This window comes from Gekko japonicus, unplaced genomic scaffold (genome assembly GCF_001447785.1).
Source record: "Gekko japonicus isolate JY-2015 unplaced genomic scaffold, Gekko_japonicus_V1.1 scaffold180, whole genome shotgun sequence".
Taxonomy (NCBI): domain Eukaryota; kingdom Metazoa; phylum Chordata; class Lepidosauria; order Squamata; family Gekkonidae; genus Gekko; species Gekko japonicus.
This window is the reverse complement of record NW_015174278.1, coordinates 487,929-496,374: the sequence shown is the minus strand read 5'-3', so window position 1 is coordinate 496,374 and position 8,446 is coordinate 487,929.

The window sequence follows — 8,446 nt, the reverse complement described above, 5'->3', positions numbered from 1 at the left end:
GTTTGCATTGTGTGTGTGTTTTTTTACAAAACCGTGCATGCTCAAAAACACTGCTCATCCAAACAAACTGACAGCCATGAATGTTTCCCTAGCATGAGTCAGACTGATTCCCAATTGGACCTCTGTGAGAAAAGCTGCTTTTCTTGTTCAAGTGGATGGGGGGGGGGGGGGGGGGGCTTTCACTACCACCACAGGAATTTTCTTGTTGCATTGCAAAAATCTGAAATGGGTTCTACTGTTAGATATATCCAAGGCTTTCAACACTTACACTGAATTGCTTAAAACAATAACTGAAGCTCAGAAGCAGTGAGCTGGCCTGAGACACTAATGCTCAGAGCACGATCTCATGTTGCTTGAAACATGACTGGGGGGAGATGCGAGCTACCTATGCCCCTCCACAGCCCCAGGGCCACAGCAGGCAGACTCATTAACATTCCATCCTAGAGATGAATGAATTTAATTGGCAAAACCCATTAACTGAGGCTTTGGTTGATTAACTGAACAGAGCAAAGGTGAACTGGCATCGCAAAATATTTAATCAATGAGGCTGAGACTTAATCGCAAAATTGTTTATTTGGGGGGCTATATTGGTGCCTATAATAAAGAAAATTAATCTTTTCCTTCTGTCTATGTGTGGCAGTTTCTGTTGACTACATTTAAGTTGTCTCCTGCTTCCATCAGTATCTCAGAAACGTACCTCTGCTGAGGTCTTGTTAGTGTGCAAATGAATCCATTCATTACTCAGCTAAAAATGAATTATGCTCGAACAGTTTGGCTCACATCCTGCTCACTTGTGAGTAGGGAGACAATCATTCAGCATATGGTTTGGATGCAGCCAGATGAATCTGCACTATTTACGCACTCGATTAGACTTTCCTGCTGCCACCTGTTTGCTGCTGCCTTCAATACTTAAAAAGCACATAGTAAGGAGGGGGGAAATTCCACTGAGAGTTTTGAGTTTAGACTTACTACTTAGGTGACCTTGTGTGCCTGTGGTGTAGCCTGTGGTGTCTACCCATAAACCCATCTAATCTTGCTATCAGTTCTTGTGATCCCTTCTTGAATAGAAGTAGGCAACACAAACTAGCTGATGTCGGTCACTTAATGATGCATCAACTGCACAGGCACCAAGAGGGGAAGATGAGCAATTCCATACTTATAGAATCATAGAGTTGGAAGGGGCCATACAGACCATCTAGTTCAACTCCCTGCCCAATGCAGGACCAGCCTAAAGCATCTCTGACAAATATTTATCCAGCCTCTTCTTGAAAGCTGTCAGTGAAGGGGAGCTAACCACCTCCCTAGGCATCTGATTTCACCTTTGAACCACTCTGACCATGAAAAGGTTTTTCCTAATATCCAGCCGATACCTTTCTGAATGTAATTTAAAACCGTTGCTTCAGGTCCTATCCTCTGCTGCCAACTGGAACAGCTCCTTGCCCTCCTCCAAATGACAGCCTTTTAAATATTTAAAGAGAGCAATCATGTCCCACCTCAATCTCCTCTTCTCCAAATGAAACATCCCCAAGGCCCTTAGCCTTTCCTCGTAGGGCTCAGTCTCCAGACCCCTGATCATCCTCATCGCTCTGTTCTGCACCCTCTTGATTTTGTCCACATTCTTTTTGAAGTGAGGCCTCCAGAACTGCACACAGTACTCCAGGTGCTGCCTGACCAAGGCAGTATACAGAGGGGCTATGACCTCCTGCGGTTTAGATGCTATGGCCCTTTTAATACAACCCAAGACTGAATTTGCCTTTTTTTGCCATTGCATCACAGTGACTGCTCATATTTAGTTTACAGTCCACCCTTACCCCAAGATCTCTTTCGCATACACTACTCCGCAGAAATGTATCCCCCATCCAGTATTTGTGCTTGACATTTTTGTGGCCCAGATGTAATACTGTGCATTTATCTTTGTTGAATTGCATCCTGTTTGCAACTGCCCACTTCTCCAGAGTATTCAGGTCTTGTTGAATTTTAACTCTATCTTCTTGGGTGTTTGCTACTCCTCCCAATTTGGTATCATCAGCAGATTTAATGAGTAGCCCAAAACTAAGTCCTGCGGCACCCCACTGCACATCTCCCTCCAATCTGATGAAATTCCATTGACCACCACTCTTTGGGTGCGGTCCTCTAACCAGTTCCCTATCCACCAAACTGTCCTGTAGTCCAGTCCACAGTCTTCCAGTTTGCTCATCAGAATGTCATGGGGAACCTTATCAAAAGCTTTACTGAAATCCAGGTAAATCACATCAACAGAGTTCCCACGATCCAGTCACACGATCGAAGAAGGAAACCAGGTTGGTGTGACAAGATCTGTTGGGGACAAAACCATGCTGACTTCCCAAGATCACTAAGTGGTCCTTCAGATGCTTACAGATCGATCCCTTTAAAATCTGCTCTAATATCTTCCCAGCAACAGAAGTCAGACTGACCGGCCTGTAGTTTCCCAGATCATCCTTCTTCTTTTTCTTAAAGATTGGGATAACATTCACTCTTCTCCAATCTTGTGGCACATCCCCAGTCCTCCAGGAGGCCTTGAAGATGATGGACAGAGGCTCTGCAAGGTCCTTAGAAAGTTCTTTGAGCACTCCTGGGTGCACACCATCTGGTCCAGGGGATTTGTATTCATCCAGTGCAGCCAGGTGCCTCTCTACAACCTCCCTGTCAATGTCAGCTGGACACTCAGGTGTCCTGTTATGTCCTATACCACCTCTAGATGGGCTCGAGGTCTTCTGGGAGAAAACAGAGGCAAAAAAGTCATTAAGCCTGTCTGCTTTTTCTCTGTCCTCCACCAGAGTTTCTTCTTCTACTCCCAAAAGTGGTCCAATTGCCTCTTTTACCTTGTGTTTGCTTCTCACATATCTGTAGAAGCTTTTCTTATTGTAGTGAGCCCTCCTGGCCAGACCCAACTCATACATATAAGCTTTGGTTTGATAGCTTATTCTGAAGCTCTCTGTTCATCCACATCAGTTTTTTGGAGCCATTACTATGTTTCCGTCTTGCTGGAATAGTGAGGGCTTGAGCTCGCAAAAGCTCATGTTTGAGAAGAGCCCACCCTTCACTCGCTCCTTTCCCTTCCAGCACACTCCCCCACGGAATGACTCCCATCAAACCTCTGAGTTCGTTGAAGTTGGCCCTATGAAAATCTAACCTACGAGTCTGGCTATGAACTTCCTTGACCCGTCACAGCAACTGGAATTCAAGGAGGACATGCGGGGCCGGCTTACTCACTAGGCGAACTAGGCGTTTGCCTAGGGTGGGCCGGTCCTTAGAGCACCTAACTGCACCTGCCCCCCGCCAAAAGCCCCCGCCCCTGCCAAAAGCACTGCGTGATGCATCGCCCCCTGACCCCAGCTGCCGCCGCCTCTTTCCCCCCCCTACTCACCAAAAGCCCTGCTCTCAACTCTCACGCTGCTGCTACTGGAGCCTTTGTGGGAGGTGGCAGCAGCCAGGCAGGGGGTGTGAATCCTGGCTGTCTGGCAGGGACAACAGGCTGGGGTGAGCTGGATTTTGAGCAAGGGAAATATTTTCTGCAGGCAGCTGCAGCCTGGGATCCCTCGCCGCACCGGCCGGACTCTGCTTCCATCCCGAGGGCAAGGAGAAGCAGGGGAAGTGAGAGGCAGGTGGTGGCGGCAAAGTTTCTGCTCAGCTTTTAACCCCTCCCGTGCCTCCCCCGCACCCTGGGCAGCCTCTGTCCCCCTCCGACCCTGCCTCTCCATGCCCCGGCTGAGCTGCATGGCCTGTGGGCGCCCCCTCTATGCATGCTCAGAGGCCGGCCTGGGGGCGGAGCCTGGCAGAGGAGGTGACGGCAGAGGCTCCTCTCTTGCATGGCAGCAGCAGCCAAGGTGAGCGCGGCTGGGGTTCAGGGGCCCACTGGGCGGCTGGTGAGGTGCTGCGGCCAGCTGGTGCCAGGTGGCTGCCAGCAGGGCTGGAGAGCTCATGAGCCCGGGCAGGCGCTGGGACCTTGCAGGTGGGTCTCCAGCGGCGACATCTCCGGCAGGTCTCCTCGGGGCTGACCTCTGAAAGAGGTGCCCAAGCGGGGCTGCTGGGAGAGAGGGAGGGACAGACCCAGGCAGCTGCGGGGGTGGAAGAAGGGGGCGCCAGAAATGGGGGGTGCACAGGGGGGGGCGCCAGAAGGTGTCCTCGCCTAGTGTGCAAAAATGCCTGGGGCCGGCCCTGAGGACATGGTCACTTCCCCCTAAGGTCCCCACCACCTTCACCCCGTCTACCAATTCTTCCCAGTTGGTTAATATTAAGTCTAGTATGGTCGAGCTCCTTGTAGCTTCCTCCACCATTTGAAAAAGGAAATTGTTGATCAGACAGGTCAGGAAGTTGTGTGATTCTTGTCGTTTTGTTGAGCCTGTCTCTCAACACACATCAGGGAAGTTGAAGTCTCCCATAATTATAAGATTCTTATGTCTGGATATTCTACCAATCTGTTCAAGGAGGGCAGCATCCATTTCCTGTCCCTGGTCAGGCGGTCTGTAGCAGACTCCAACAACAATACCCTTTGTCCTACCTCCCTCTATTTCCACCCATATACTTTCCACAGGGCTGTCAACCCCATTCTCCAGAACTTCCTGACAATTTAGCCCACTTTTCACATACAGCGCCACTCCGTCTCCTCTTCTACCCTTCCGGTTTTTCTTGAACAACTCATACCCATCCACTACCACATCCCAGTCATGAGAATCATCCCACCAAGTCTCAGTGATTCCTATTATATCATAGCCCTCTGTTTGCAAGAGAATCTCAAGCTCTTCCTTCTTATTACCCATACTTCGGGCATTGGTATATAGGCACTTGTAGCCTTGTACCTTTGTTTGACCTGTCCTACCCAGGTGGGCTCCCACTGTTTTCACTTCTTCATTGAAGTCCCCATGTTGATCGTCCCCTTCCCCTTGCGGCTTCAGTTTAAAGCTCTCCTGATTAAGCTCTCCAGGTTCTTTCCGAACATTTTCTTCCCTGACCTTGAGAGGTGAAGCCCATCATGTGCTAGAAGGCCTTCTCTAAGAAAACGTATCCCATAGTCCCAGAACCCAAAGCGCTCCTGCCGGCATCACCATCTCAGCCAACGATTCACCTTGAGTATGGTCTGTTCTCTTTGCACTCCTCTTCCTTTGACTGGAAGAAGAGAATACCACCTGTGCCCCCCAATGCCTTCAACTGCCTTTCAAGAGCTTCATAGTCCTCCTTAATTTTCATGATGGTATTTGCAGCTGTGTCATTCATCCCCACATGAACCAGCACAAACAGGTTTGTCAGTAGGTCTTATCAGTTTTGGCAGTCGATCTGTAATATCCCGAATTCGACATCATTGCCATCCAAGTATATTCCAATAGTACTCTGAGCAGAGTTGCGGGGCCCTCAGGCAGATCCTCAGGCTAAGAGCCACAGGCCAAGACCCTTTGGCTCGAGGTCACTTCCTGCCAAGCACGGCAGAGCTCAGCACGGTAGGGGGCGGGGCTTGCAATCCACAGCAATCAGCAGCAACTCACTCAGTCCCCAGCAGCCCCCAAAACACAATTAGCCCCACACAGAACTTAAACAGAACCACTCTCTAGCAGGCTCCAAAGAACCCACACCCTCAGCTTCTCACACAGCAGCTAGGAAAGGCAAAATGCAGAAAGACAAAAAACCCTTACCTTCTAGCAGAGCCTCACCATGTGCTCTCCACTCCTTGCCTCAGGCCAGCTGACTCACCTCTGTCTCTGGTGAGGAGGAGCCTTTTGTTTCGCAAGTCAGTCAGTTTCATGACTCTGAAAGGACCATCATCCTCTTCTCTGATAAATAAGACAATTTAGTTCTTGAACTGGGCAGAAGGCACAGTCTGCAACAACCAAGTAGCTACTCCACAGACATAAAGCTGCTCAATGCGGTGGTGAACTGGAGACATACTTTACCATGGAATATTGTGTTGGTATGTAACTGAAGGAGTTTGTGTGAGTTTGTGACCAAGTTCTCAGCCGGCTTGGTTAAAAGGCGTATAAGTACATCTGCACACTCTTAAATTGGCTGGTCCTATTGAGAAGTTCTGCAAGCACTTTTTTTTTAAAACAAAAAGAGCAGACAGAATTTGTGGAAGAGAAGCATGTTCTCTCTCAGGCTTCTTGCAGAGCAGCCCTTGGGAATGTCACAGCCAAAGCAAATTAAGTCTCAGGAAATAAAATGAGCATTGACACAGCTGGCTTCAAATCATCTGAAGAAATTTTGTGGCTTATTCGAGCAACCATGCTCCAGTGAGTCATGTCTGTGGCTGAGCTATTAAGAAGCTGTGATGTCCTCTGAAACTCTTTGGGAGATAGTTCCCATTCGAGCAGCTAAAGGGTATTCCTTTGCAGTCTCCAAGCACCACCTGGCACACTCATCAGAGACAGGGAGGAACCCATTCACAGCAGGGTGGAGGTGCTGTTTCCTTCTCACTAGGATGCTCAGAGCTCCTGAGTCTCTCCTGGAGTTGAGCCCAACCCAAGTCTGGTGCTTCTTTTTCTGCATATTGAAAAGTGCCACCCGCATTGGCTGAATTCCTGTATTTATTGCAAACACATTCATGCTGTTTTGATGCCGTTCTTCTTGGTGCCATTTCCATCCTTCTTGTCTTCCCTGTGCTTGGACTCACTTGCCCCATACTGATTTTTAATTCTTTTGACTGCAATGACCCTGCCCCCCATGATTTTATCAGTGACATCTCAACGCTATGTCCGATGTAAGCTCATAGACATTCAAACAGATTCTTGATGGTGGTCGTAACCAATTGGATTAGATGGTTGTATGGGCAAATGATGCCAGGACAGCAGTAATAATATACTTAGCGTTCTTATAGTGGTTTTAGAGTAAGAGTACCCAACCTTTTTGAGCCTGCGGGCATATTTGAAATTCTGACATGGCATGGTGGGCACAGCAACAAAATGAAGCCAGACACAAAATTATTGCCACCGCTTAACTTCAGTAACACAGTGTAGATCCTTGTGCTGTAGCCAAAGCAACATTTTAAAAAAAAATCTACACAGCCAACCAAATCGCCACTAGTCAATCAGAAGCCTTGCTGTGGAAAAAAGACTTACCTGGCCCCACCCTCTTCCCAAAAGCACTTGGTTGGACCCAGAGAAGGTGGGCACCCACGGGCACCACATTAGGGACTTCTCTTTTAGAGGGTTTAGAGCACTCTGCGGAACTGAACTTGCTATAACCCTGTGTGTCATACATTGCAGATGGGAGAGTGAGGGTGAGGCAGAGGCAGGCTGGCCTTAAGACCATCTAGCGAGGCAAAGTTCAAGTCAGAGACTCCATGGCGCACAATCCTGTAAGTGCCATGGAGTCACAACCAACTTTTGGAGATCCCTGCAAAGGGCTTTCAAGGCAAATGAGAAGCAGAGGTGGCTTGCCATTGCCCTCCTCTGCAGAGTCTTTCTTGGTCTCCCATCTGAGTACCAACCCTGCTTAGCTTCTGAGACCTATGAGATCATGCTATATCATGTCACCTCAACCCCCCCCCCCTCCATGTAGCAGCTGTCATCGAAAAATAAGGAGGAAGACTTTGAGCACCAAGAAACAGAAGCCGCAGTCAGGAGTTCTCCAGCAGCATCAAAACAATAGCAACAGTGCATCTTTCGGGAAGGAGGTGGAGAGTATTGCCTTTGGGGGGCTGTGTTCAATGCACTGTTTGGAAGAAGCTACTGAAATCAGAGAACATTCAGTATGGCCCGCAAATTAAACTCCTCCAGACTCTGGAGTGCTGTGCAAGCCCCTGTTTGGGGGCACCATATGGGGGAATTCCAGCTAAAATGCTGAGAACTTTGTGGTGAACATGCTTGGCAGGCAACTATGCCATTTTTAATAGCTGTTGTCACTCATGATCCAAGCTTTGAATCTTCTTGCCCTGCAACTGTCTGACTTGATCGGCAGCCGAACAGCTTTGCAGCTGTGCAGTAGCTGTGGAGGTGGGGTTTCATTTCCTTCAGCCTTTCAGCTGCTTCTGCACCTGCACAGTAGAGGAAACCCGTTATCCCCTGGGAACATGGATGGTCATGTTAGGTAATTAAATTATGTGAGGGGGACTGCGACTCCCTTAAGCCTGTGCAAAAACACACATGTGAAAATATATCACTGACATGGACTTAGACTAGGGTTTAGGGCAGGAGTGGCAAACTTTTTTGTTATGATGGCCAGATCTGACATAAATGAGACCTTGTTGGGCCAGGGCCATGTGTGTCATAAAATGTAATGCCAGGTAGCAAAAATATGAACTTTACAAGAAAGGGGACCTGCAATACTCACGGGGGGGGGGAGCTCCACACAGGGCAGGAGGAGGAGGAGGAAGCAGCAGCAGGAGGTATGCCTCCCCCCCCATTCCCGGATACCGATGGTGCAGCCTGAGCGGCTGCCAGCCACCAAGCCCGCTGATTCCCCCCCCCGTCCCTGGTCTCCTCCACCCCCCTTCCAC